At 40.3% G+C, this 12518-nt stretch overlaps 2 protein-coding genes across 4 annotated transcripts in view; one reads left to right on the forward strand and one right to left on the reverse strand.

Moving 5' to 3' along the window:
• Window positions 1-12518, reverse strand: part of LOC139472282 (CDP-diacylglycerol--inositol 3-phosphatidyltransferase-like) — a 57740-nt gene that overhangs the window by 15921 nt on the left and 29301 nt on the right. The gene's annotated exons all lie outside the window — the stretch shown is intronic.
• The window catches only part of LOC139472281 (serine-rich adhesin for platelets-like), an 80514-nt gene that overhangs the window by 2533 nt on the left and 65463 nt on the right, over window positions 1-12518 (forward strand). The window contains exon 1 of one of the 3 annotated variants that reach the window (XM_071254707.1): window positions 11681-11778. The exons of the other annotated variants lie outside the window; for them this stretch is intronic. The gene's annotated coding sequence lies outside the window, so the exon portion shown is untranslated. Of the gene's footprint in view, window positions 1-11680; window positions 11779-12518 lie in introns of those variants that run through there. 3 annotated transcript variants of the gene reach the window in all.

Consider the following 12518-nt stretch of genomic DNA (forward strand, 5'->3'; position numbering starts at 1 on the left):
ATAACGTACAAAAAAACATGGTCTTGTGGTAGAGCGTCCGTCCGGAGAGCGAAAGGTCCAGGGTTCGATCTCAGGCCCTGTCAAAAGATGCTAAAGATGATACTAGTTGTTACCCTGCCTGGTGCTCGCCATTAAGGAGCTACAACAAGGACTGGTCACCTCAGAGTCAGTATACTGTTCTGAGTGGGGTATTTCTCCTTGTATTTGGTAGGGTACAAAACCTCACTACTTACATCTGAGATTGTCAAATAAAAACTTATCAAGCTAGCCCTGGCTAGTGCAGGTGAAATAGTATTTCCCACAATGATCATGATGTCTAGTAGCCAGTGACAAACACTACTGTGTCAATATGTCTAGTAGCCAGTGACAACATTACTGTCATGACATCCAGTAGCCAGTGACAATACTGTGTCATGATGTCTAGTAGCCAGTGAAAAACACTACTGCGTCAATTCGCTGTGCAAAATTGCGTCCCTTGGGCACGCCAGAAACATCTGATTGTGGGTTCGAATCCTGGTTCGCCCCTATTATGTTTTTAGGTTTGTCAGCAGCACTTCACCGAAGTGGTAAACGTCTGAGACCTGTATCAGGCTTTTCAGCCACATTAAGCTGACACGCAGTGATATAACTGAAATAATGTTAAAAGCGTTGTTAAACCCAACTATAAGGACCAGAGGACTAAAAATGTTAGTTTCTGCTGCTGCAGTATCACAGTGACAGTGAGGAGTGGAGGCAGATCTTTTCCACAATTCTAAACTATAGAGGCGGGCAAATTGGAGTTAAAGGCAATGTTTTGTTTAAAATTATTTACTTCAAAGGTATTTCAAGATATTGCTGTCAATGAAAAAAAAATAATGTAGAATTACCTGAGAATTGTTTTTCTAATTTTTGGTCTATTATTGCAATACGTACAATGCTGAAAAATCATTTTTGTTATACTAACTTGAATTTGGGAAAGTTTTGTAACAAGCTGAATCTATTTGGCAACACTTGATGTACAGTTGTACACCTGAGCTGATTAATGAATATCAACGTATGTGAACACTTACATAAATGATCCCGTGAAGATTCTGGGATAGAATAGGTCTTCAGCACCCCATGCTTGTCGTAAAAGGCGACTAACGGGATCGGGTGGTCAGGCTCGCTGACTTGGTTGATACATGTCATCAATCCAAATTGTCTGGATCGATGATCATGATATCAATCACCGGATTGTCCGGTCCAGACTTGATTATTTACCGACCGCTGTCATATAGCTGGAATATTGCTGAGTGCGGCGTTAAACAACAAACCAACCAACCAACTTACATGAATGTGTGGCTTGGATGCTTGTTACGTCACATTTGTAACCTAATAGACATGACACAGTAGAACTATAGACCTGACCATGACCTATGTGAGGTAGATGGTTGAGTCCTAGACTTGCACAAGTCTCTAAGGCAATAACTATTAATTTAAATCATTATTTCTAGATTATGTAAATAGTAAGAACAAGTTTTTTTCTATGAGAGATTGGAGTCTTTACTGTCCACATATCTAGACTTGCCTATTGGGAGAACAGAATTACTACACAACCACAGACTTTTCTTTTAGTACAGCCTTGGAGCAAGGCTAATAGATACCCCATTCTTCATTGTACTGGGGGTGGACTGAAGCCACGATATGTTGCATCACAGCTCCTTCAAGTACATCAAAGCATTTGATATAAGTTTCCTGTAAAACCACTCTGGCTTTAGGCAGTTTGCTTAACGTAAACTTGATGAAAGGCGCAGTATAGTTTCCATGTTTTTATTTGTATATATGATGTTGTTATTTGGCTTAGCCTTTTGTGGAGTGCCAGTCTTGAAAATCAAGGTCAATCTCTGATTGTCAGTGGTGTCAGTTTCAAAGAACCACTGGTGTGTCCGCTGTTTGTAAGGAAGTATGGGCCAAATTACATCTACCCTGCTGCCTAAGGCACTAATAGAAGGTTATTTCATTTGCACTGAACATGAAGTACAGTTTCTTGAATTCATTCATAACATCAGACACCAAGATAATACAGCAAATTTGAAATAATATCTATTGTTGAAATGTCATGTATTTTGGGGGGGGTGCTTATTAAAACCACACACAAGTTGAATTTGTTTTAATTTAAGCGGTAGTGATCAAACTTTTAGTTCCAACGTTAATATATAAAACATTGATAATACATGTAGTTACAAAAGGCATTGCTGTTTTCTGTAAACTGTCATCTAAAGTTTTCAATTTTTGTAGGTTGTGCTTATGAAGATTACTTACAGATTAGGCCCGTGATTAGATCCGGGGTAGAATAGGTCTTTAGCAACCCATGCTTGCCTTAAAAGGCGACTTTGCTCGTCGTAAGAGGCGACTAACGGGATCGGGTGGTCAGCCTCGCTGACTTGGTTAATACATGTCATCGATCCCAATTGCGTGGATCGATGCTCATGATATTGATCACTGGATTGTCTGGTCCAGACTTTATTACTTACAGACTGACGTCATACAGCTGGAATATTGCTGATTGCGGCATTAATCAACAAAAAAACCCAACAAACTTACAGGTTGGTATAGAAGTTGGTCAGGGGTGCTTATTGGAGTAAGTCGCTTAATACGGTGATAGTAATACACATACCTGATTAACAGTAAATAATGACATAGTATTGTATGAACACTACTGACACAACAGCTGCATGATTAAGTTGATTGATTGCCAACATTATGCGACACAGCCAATAAACACTGACCAACAGTGATCAATGGAGTTATAAATATCATGTATATCAAATAGACAAAATATATCTCATTTATGTGAGGTTGTATATCTGTTGCTCTCAGCCTACTAAGCATTCCAAGTACATGAATTGCATTGTAATCTTCTTTATCTATGACGCAATTGTACCGTTGATGCAGTATGTCATACTACATATAGGTGTGTTCATGAACTGTTGTGTGTTGAATATTGAATATCAAAAGCGCCGTACTCATGGTCTAGAAAGGACATATATTCATCAATTTTTGATAGGGATATTCCTTTTATTATTGTTGCAGTCTGACCTGATCGTGAAGATCAGTAAGTTACAATTTATTGTTATACCTCTTTTAAGAATCTTGCAATTCCATTGGTTAATTCATACCATGTGATGAAATGATACATTTCCATGTTGACCCTCAAATCTTTTGACCGACACTGACTCGTCACATGATCAGTATTGACCTGTCACTTGATGAATATTGACTTGTCTGCTAGGAAACAAAATAGTGTCAGGTATAAACAGACCCGTGAAGATCCAGGTCTTCAGCAACCCATGCTTGTCGTAAGAGGCAACTAACGGGATCGAGTGGTCCGGCCCGCTGACTTGGTTGGTGCATGTCATCAAATTCCAATTACATAGATCGATGTTCATGATATCAATCACTAGATTGTCTGGTCCAGACTTGATTATTTACTGACTGCTGTCATATAGCTGGAATAATGATGAGTGCGGCGTTAAACAACAAACAAACAAAACAAACAAACAAACAAACAAAGGTACTAACATTTCCCAGTTCCCAGCTTAGTTGCTGTAATGACACAGAGGATGGTTTAACACTGTTGAAAGGCTTTATGAACTTCGGTATAACAAAACGAATGATTACTGTTGACGAGGTCAATATGCACATGATGCAAAAAGAAGGATCACCTCGATACTCTGGTACTTATTTTTGCATATTGACCTGGTCAAGAGTAGTTAATGTTGTGTTAGTGTTTCATCTACATTATGACTTAAAACTACTTGCTGGGTTGAGTGTGAGTCGACATGCCGAGCTCCAGATTAGCTGCGTATCTGAGTAAAATACGCATCAGAAATGCAGAAATACGCAGTAAAATAAAATCCAAGCGTATCAAATACGCAACGAACATTACAGATACGCTACAAAAATAAAACTTGTGCGTATCATCAAAATATTGTGAAGTAACCCTGCGTATTCGATTAGCAAATCAGAAACTTATTTTGAAATTATAAACGGGCATTCCGTCAACCTTGCCAAACTCCACGATGACAGTTACATCATGATCATTTGCCATCACACTTTCTTGTTGAAGTGTCGTGGTATTTTTGAGTCCTATAAAGCTCTCGAACCCACACGCCACCAGTTTGCAGGGACTAGATGAATAGTGTTTTTAAATATTTAACTTAAATACCCACATGTGTAAAAACTAGTGGGAAACAGAAATTTGAATACCCAGATAGAATTACTGATACCCAATGATTTTAAAATGCATGGGTAAAATACCCACAACACCAAAAGCTTATCTGGAGCTCTGACATGTATTTGGAAAATGATGAGTAAGCTGCTTATTTATTGTATGTTGTTTTCTGAATACATTGGAGTACAATGTGTGAAGCCCATTTCTGGTGTCCCCCACCGTGATATTGCTTGAATATTGCTAAAAGCGGCGTAAAACCTCACTCACTCACTCACTCACTCACTCTGAATACATTGACAACTCATACTTGACACAGTGAATAGTGTTGGTTTGCAAAATCTACTCATATTTCTGTGAGTTGATGTTTTAGCATGCAAAATAAAAACATAGCATACATATTTGTATGTTTTTTTTAACACAAATTAGTTTCTTTTCTTTGGTAGGCTTGGAAATTTACCCCTGGAGATTGGCTGGTTAAGTGCTTGTTATTATTATGTCATCACAGCCAATGGCAAGAACTTTTGTGGTCTAGTGGTACAGTGTCCGCCCAGAGAGTGGAAGGTCGGGTTCGATCCTCGGCTGCGTCATACCAAAAGATGTTAAAAGATGGTACTTGCTGTTACCCCGCCTGGCACTTGGCATTAAGGGGCTAAAACAAGGACTGGTCGGTTCGGAGTCAGTATACTGTGTGACTGTCTAAACAGGGTATTCATGTTAAAACTGCGACATCACACACACATGCATGCATGTCACTATATAAGTGCAATAATCTTGGCTGCGATGTTAAACCCCATTTCACCTCACCTGGGACTAGTGGCAGAAAGATCACAGATGCTCATCATTTTCCAATTTGACTCATGCAGTACTCATGCTAGAAGTGGTATGTGTTTGTTGTTTAACACGACTCTACTATATGGTAATAAGAGGTAATGATCAAATCTGGACGAGACAATCCCATGATGTATTTCTTGATTTATGAGTAACAATCCACATTGCCGGACATTGCTGTGGACATACTATCAAGTCACAGAGCCTGCCCACCCGATCCATTAACTCTTTCAGCCAGCATAGGTTGTTGCAGACAAATTCTAACATGGAGTCCGTACAGGTTTGAAGTTGTACTGAACATGGTAAACAACTGGTTTTTCCGGTCCTGTCTCGTCTAGCTTTAGGTGTTTGTCACATGGCTGTAATATTAATGAATGTGAGAATAAGGGTTGGCTTAAAAGCTCAATAATCAGAATTATCGTCCATGGGAAGAAATATTAATGATTATCGATGTTATAATTGTGTTATTGATAATATCTTACTTCAACTATTGAAATAAAGTTTAAACTTACCGAAAAAGACTTGTTATTGTCAGTCATGTCAATTGCCGAAGACGGAAAGCAACTGTTTTTGTTATACTTAAATGTCCACAAAGTAATCCCTGTATAAATGTGCCACCGCTCACCAGTGATGGGAAATATGTTGATTTCTTTTGGACTTGAAAACATCTTTCCTCAAAGTTACTTCTCCGTTATTTATCAATATTTTGTTTATGATTATTGATCTCTATTATCTGAATTGATAGCCGGCCCTAGTGAAAATATTTACAAACTAAATTGTTGAATAGCCTAGGTACATCACATCACAAGTGTCTGGTTATTTCAAGCAATTAAATCATTTATATTGTCAAACCCTGATTATGGAAGCCACATAAAATTGGTTAAATGATTCACTGGTGATTGCATCTCTTGTTAAAATCATGAGTAATTTTGACTTGGTGAATGATTCAACATGTTGGGACTGAATCTTGTTGGTGATCTTTTAGTGGAAATGAACATTCGGCATGTTCAGAAATGCCAGTTGGTAACAGCAGTGTGGCAGAGCTTCCGACAAGCCTCCACACAGAGACACAGTCCGCTGGGTTATTGCAAGTTCAGACATTAACGTCAACAGCTGGACTCGTGAATGTATTGTAATTTGATAATTATAAAATTGATGGCCAGTCGTAAATTGTAAAAATAGTCCTGATATTACTGGGATGTCAATCTGGAAAGGACAACCCGAACTGCATGTTTATTTCAATTTGCTGAGGTTGAGTTTCACCCGTTCACTGGACTTACAACAGCTATTTATGAGAAATGTCGATATCATACATGAAGAAAAATCTGTCTGAGTTCTCAAACCATGGAATTTATAGTAAGTCATTGTGGGTTTTTTGTGTTTCTTGATCTTATGTAGAATAAAGTTTTTGATTAATATGTACAGTATTAAAAAAGGAATGGCTCTCTAGATAATGATAAACTTTGAAGAAACTTTAAGGAATTAAATGGGTCATATAGCTTTTCTGCCATTGTATATTAATCAACATGATAGAGGGATCCCTGAATCTTGAATCGTTAGTTTCAGGGCTATCGTGATTATGACAAGAATTCCTTGACTAATGGTGTTAATTTCAAACACAAAGTAATTTAAATGACTTAGGAATGTATACTTTTCCTATCTCCCACTTTTGTAGTTTTCGGGAATGAGATGTAGATCTACAGGCTAAATTTTGTTTGCATCGTGATTTTAAGGCAAAGCATCTCTATCAGCACATGGAGGTAGAAAATTAGCATCCAAGACGCGGAATTATGTCCCCCCTTCACATACGTGGCCACACATCACTGGAGGATTTATGGCAAGTAAATGTTTTCATTGGTGTGATTATTCCGATTAGGAAAGACATTTTGCATGTTTTGTGTTGGCAATATCTTTGGGTCTGTACTTCTATGAACCAGTGAACCAGTTTCCAACACATCAAACATTTTTTAAATGAACTTATGGATTTGATTTGAATGAATGAATGAGTGACTCTTTGCTTTGATGAATTTGCAATTTAGAGAGGTCAAAGTTGGATATGGGCCCTTTTGGCCTGGATGATTTGCATAATGAAAGAGCTGACTTAACTTTTAGAAATTGTTCGGAGATGTTCACATTCTCTTCACCATGTTCACCACATGAATGTTTTGGACTTGGATGTAAGGCTAATGTTCATAAAACAACTGAATGAAATAATCTAGGATTCGAAACTAAGTGCGCTTAGGGAAAAACCTAGTTGTTATGTCTAGGAGACGATGGTAGGGTTTAGTGTGGAGGTTGGCAAGGTTCAGATCATGTCTCCAGTGGTATGTCCAGGAGACTACGGTATGGAGGTTGGCAGGGGTTCAGATTATGCCCCAGTGGTATGTCCAGGAGACGATGGTAGCATACAGTGTGGATGTTGGCAGGGGTTCAGATCATGTCCCCCAGTGCTATGTCCAGGAGACGATGGTAGGGTACTGTGTGGATGTTGGCAGGGGTTCAGATCATGTCCCCCAGTGCAATGTCCAGGAGATGATGGTAGGGTACTGTGTGGATGTTGGCAGGGGTTCAGATCATGTCCCCCAGTGCTATGTCCAGGAGACGATGGTAGGGTACTGTGTGGATGTTGGCAGGGGTTCAGATCATGCCCCCAGTGCTATGTCCAGGAGATGATGGTAGGGTACTGTGTGGATGTTGGCAGGGGTTCAGATCATGTCCCCCAGTGCTATGTCCAGGAGACGATGGTAGGGTACTGTGTGGATGTTGGCAGGGGTTCAGATCATGCCCCCAGTGGTTTGTCCAGGAGACGATGGTAGCATACAGTGTGGAAGTTGGCAGGGGTTCAGATCATGTCCCCCAGTGCTATGTCCAGGAGACGATGGTAGGGTACTGTGTGGAGGTTGGCAGGGGTTCAGATCATGTCCCCCAGTGCTATGTCCAGGAGACGATGGTAGGGTACTGTGTGGATGTTGGCAGGGGTTCAGATCATGCCCCCAGTGGTATGTCCAAGAGACGATAGTAGCATACAGTGTGGATGTTGGCAGGGGTTCAGATCATGTCCCCCAGTGCTATGTCCAGGAGACGATGGTAGGGTACTGTGTGGAAGTTGGCAGGGGTTCAGATCATGTCCCCCAGTGCTATGTCCAGGAGACGATGGTAGGGTACTGTGTGGATGTTGGCAGGGGTTCAGATCATGTCCCCCAGTGCTATGTCCAGGAGACGATGGTAGGGTACTGTGTGGATGTTGGCAGGGGTTCAGATCATGTCCCCCAGTGCTATGTCCAGGAGACGATGGTAGGGTACTGTGTGGATGTTGGCAGGGGTTCAGATCATGCCCCCAGTGGTATGTCCAAGAGACGATAGTAGCATACAGTGTGGATGTTGGCAGGGGTTCAGATCATGCCCCCAGTGGTATGTCCAAGAGACGATAGTAGCATACAGTGTGGATGTTGGCAGGGGTTCAGATCATGCCCCCAGTGGTATGTCCAGCAGACTATGGTAGGGTACCGTGTGGAGGTTGGCAGGGGATTAGGTGAATACAGTGTCAGTATGGGAACAAGAATATTGCCCACTTGTTGGCATGGCTAAAGGTATGTGTGTAGGTCGGCCTGAACTCAGTCATTCCTCACAGAATCAATACAGTCATTCACTCCCGTTGTTGCCAAGACAAACCAGTCTTATCCGCATGTGCAATTTGTGGTAGAAAATACTACGGTCAATTGTCCAGAATCATTTTGCACCAATTCCCCAAGATCTGAGGTAATGTCATGTCGTGGTAATTGCTTTGTGGCTGTTGCTGTGAACTCATTCATTATGAACCAGTTTATTTTGTATTTGTGAAAATGTAGAACCTTCATTGTGGAGACGATATGAAGCACCAGTACATTTGTCCTTTTTCTCTGCAGTTAAATCCATAGATTTTGTAGTACAATAATGGCCTTCTTAATTGTTAGAGCTGTTAGATTCATTGCAAGAGTAACTATTTGTCAGGTTCCAAACAGGACAATATTCTGATATTAGACTAATGGAACTAAGAAATGCTCAGTTTCCAATCCCAATGAAATTAAATCTAAAAATACTTTGCAATCAGGAAGTTATTAACTTGATGACGAAAGCTAAGATTTCAATTACAGGACACCGTTATCTCCAAAAAGTACCGGGGCACGGATAGCCCAGCCATCTAAGGCTGGTAATTCGCTTTGCTTTGTTGTGTCCCTTTGGCACGCCAGGATCCTATAAAAGCCAAAGTGATCCCCAAACAGCTGATTTATGGGACATGTGTCATGTATTGTATTGGGTCATTATCGCGTTGCAGCTGAGTTTCGGTGTATCATGTCACTAGTTGACCAATCCAACTAGTCCACAGCTCTTTCGGACATGTCCTTTTGTTGGTATTTTGACCAAGCCATTTGCCAAGGACAATCAAAATAGTGAGAAGACACTGTCAATTAAATCTATCTGATAATTCATTATTGTACATTTGGTTCAGGTACAGTCATGAACTATATTGGTAATGAAATAAGGTTAAATTTGCCAATCATTATAGACAATTATAGTAAAAGGTCCACTCTTAAAAACTAATTATTGATTAATTTTTATCATGTTTATGTTCTCTTGTCCTTTAAGGAAATAATAATAGTTTATTATGTTTATAATTACAGTTTTACACGACGCAAAAATGTGCGTCCGGTACTCATAAATGTCCAGAATGGACGCAGAAAAAATATATTGCATGGCAATGGACGTTCAGTTCTCCGCAAGAAATATAAGGTCCTGTAATCAAAGTGCTATAAAACCATTTCAAACTAAGTTTAATAGTCAGGAAGCAGATACACTCATACTTCAGTCTAACAGTGGATGGGGCATGGGTGGCCCAGTCGTCTAAGGTGCCACAATTTTGCTGTGCAGAGTTGCTTCCCTTGGGCATGCCAGAAACCTATGATTGTGGGTTGGAATTCTGGTTCGCCCCGATTATGTTTCCAGGTTTGTCTGCACCATACCCGTACTTGTGGGTTTCAAGAAGTAGTAAACATCTGAGCCCTGCATCACTTCGGGCTTTCATCCCACATCAAGCTGACACGCTGTGACATAACTTGAACACTGTTAAAAGCGGCGTTAAACACAACTCACTCTAACAGTGGAAAATAGTCTGTCATACAGACCCTGATACAAATATATCCAATACATCCCAATCAAGTCTATAATGTTTGGCTAGTCAAGATTACTGCAGTATCTGAAAATGAAGAGAGTCTCGGGGCTCCTTTTTATTATAATTTTAATAAGATGATTTAACAACTGGTTTTTTTTCTGTAAGATATGTTCATTCAAGAGACTAGATGTTGGTCGAAAGGGAAAGCTGAGAGGAAAGACTTCCGCCCCTATTCCGCCTCCAAGAGTTATATAGGAATGCATTGCCTTTCAATCCTTTTAATTATATATATTTTTGAGGAGGGGGAAAGTCTTACCAACTTAGTCTGGTTAAATTAGCATTACAGCCTCAGACTAATCTTTAATCATGTTGATCATGTTGATAAATTATGAAATGATCTTTGATAACCATGAGCATGATGAGAATCATGAAATTTTCATCTGATGTCAAATAGGTGTGACATTTTGTCTGCTGATATATATCAGTAGGTTAATTTCAGATATGAACATGTTATATGGCTTCTTATTCATTTAAGGAGAAAATATCTAAAACACCAAAGCAAAAATGACAAATTGATACTTGTTTTGTTTGTTTGTTTAACGCCGCACTCAGCAATATTCCAGCTACATGACAGCAGTCTGTAAATAATCGAGTCTGGACTGACAATCCAGTAATTGACATCATGAGTATCAATCCACGCAAGTAGAATACGATGACATGCATCAGCCAAGTCAGCGAGCCTGACCACCTGATCCCATGAAACTTATGAATTCAGCCCTGTGTAGAATAGTAGCCATTGTATCTTGTATGTTCTGATAACATTTCTTGTTGTACCACATGTATCAGGTGAGCTTATATATACCACCACCTGAAGAAAACACAATGTGAAGGCAAATATTTGCCTGCGTAAGTCACAATAACCAGAGAGAGGATAGCATTACACTGTGGCCCATGTGAGTACTAGCAACACACGCCAGCGCCCACGTACACATGCAGTTGACCCAACTAAGGGGAGGGCACTTTATACTGTCTGGAAAATGTCTCATATTTGCTCTGTTTCTTTGAAAGTATATTTCCATTGGATGGTTAACATGACTAAATTGTGGTCTAGCTAGCAATGACAGGTAGCTGGCCCAAAATAGCCTGAAGCAGTTGTGTTCATGTATGTAGGTTGGACTGGTGTCTTTAGCCCAGGCCTGCTCACTAGCTTAGCTCCACTCTCCGCCCACTCACTTGGACATCGTATACTCCAGTAACAAGCTGACCTACTTTGATTGTGATACAGATTTGCTGTGGGGAGGGATAGAGGGCTCATGGCAGTGAGTTTACATATGACCACTCTCCTGTGTGCTCAGTTTCTCATTTACAGTTCCTGCTATACATAGCAGCATGGAGTTTCTAGCAGGTCAAAGGGGGTTTCCTTTTTTCCTGAAATGGAACAGCCTGATTGGCTGAAGCTTAAGAAGTGACCTTACAGACAGCCTTGACATTGAGACTGAGTTGATGACCAGACATCGTGGTGTGGTAGATGTTGCTCCCAGTACTGGCTGTAGTGGAGATGGTGTAAAAGTGACAACCTCCCTACACATTACCACAGACCTAGGTGGAGGTATGAAGCTTCTATTCCTAGCAGCTATAGTTTACCCTAGCTAGTGTAACAGCACCGCACAGCCTTCAACAGGTGAAGCAGCCTTGACTAGCTGCCGGCGTTCAGCCGAGAGGGAAATCTTCACAAGCAAGTAAACATCCCTAGTTTCGTGTTAGGTCATGCCGCTAATCCTCCAACCGACCAGGGCCTTGGTTAATCCCCCCAACAATACATTCACGTCCTGGTACTATTAAATGATCATTTATAACATATCAAGATGGCTAAATGATGACTCCACTGGTCACATGAAACACACTTGTTGCTAGTGCTTCAGCCACTTCAGCTTCAATGCACCAGTGACTTCCAAACCACCCCCTGTGCACTAATTTACACCCAGGGACCTAAAACACTCTATATTTGTGCAACAAATGTAAGTAACACTCTGGATATCTGTAAGTAGTGTTAAATGAGTTTGTAGTGTTAGATCATGTTAGAACATGATCTGCATACTGAATCTGTTACCCTGATACTTAGGCATGTTGCAATTTAACAACTCAACTGTTGGGTTAATAGTTATGTCTCCCATTGTTTAGCATTGAGTGTTGGGTGGTTCCATGGGTGAAATCTAAGCCTCAAGGTGTGTTGTTCTATGCAAGCTAGATAGATGATCTCTGACCCTTATTCACCTCCGGATTATCTCGATATCAACACCGTGTAGACATTGCTTACTTACAATAGGATCATTTTGATTTTAGAATATC

The sequence above is a fragment of the Haliotis cracherodii genome, unplaced genomic scaffold (assembly GCF_022045235.1).
Source record: "Haliotis cracherodii isolate W230 unplaced genomic scaffold, xgHalCrac1.p SCAF_24, whole genome shotgun sequence".
Taxonomy (NCBI): domain Eukaryota; kingdom Metazoa; phylum Mollusca; class Gastropoda; order Lepetellida; family Haliotidae; genus Haliotis; species Haliotis cracherodii.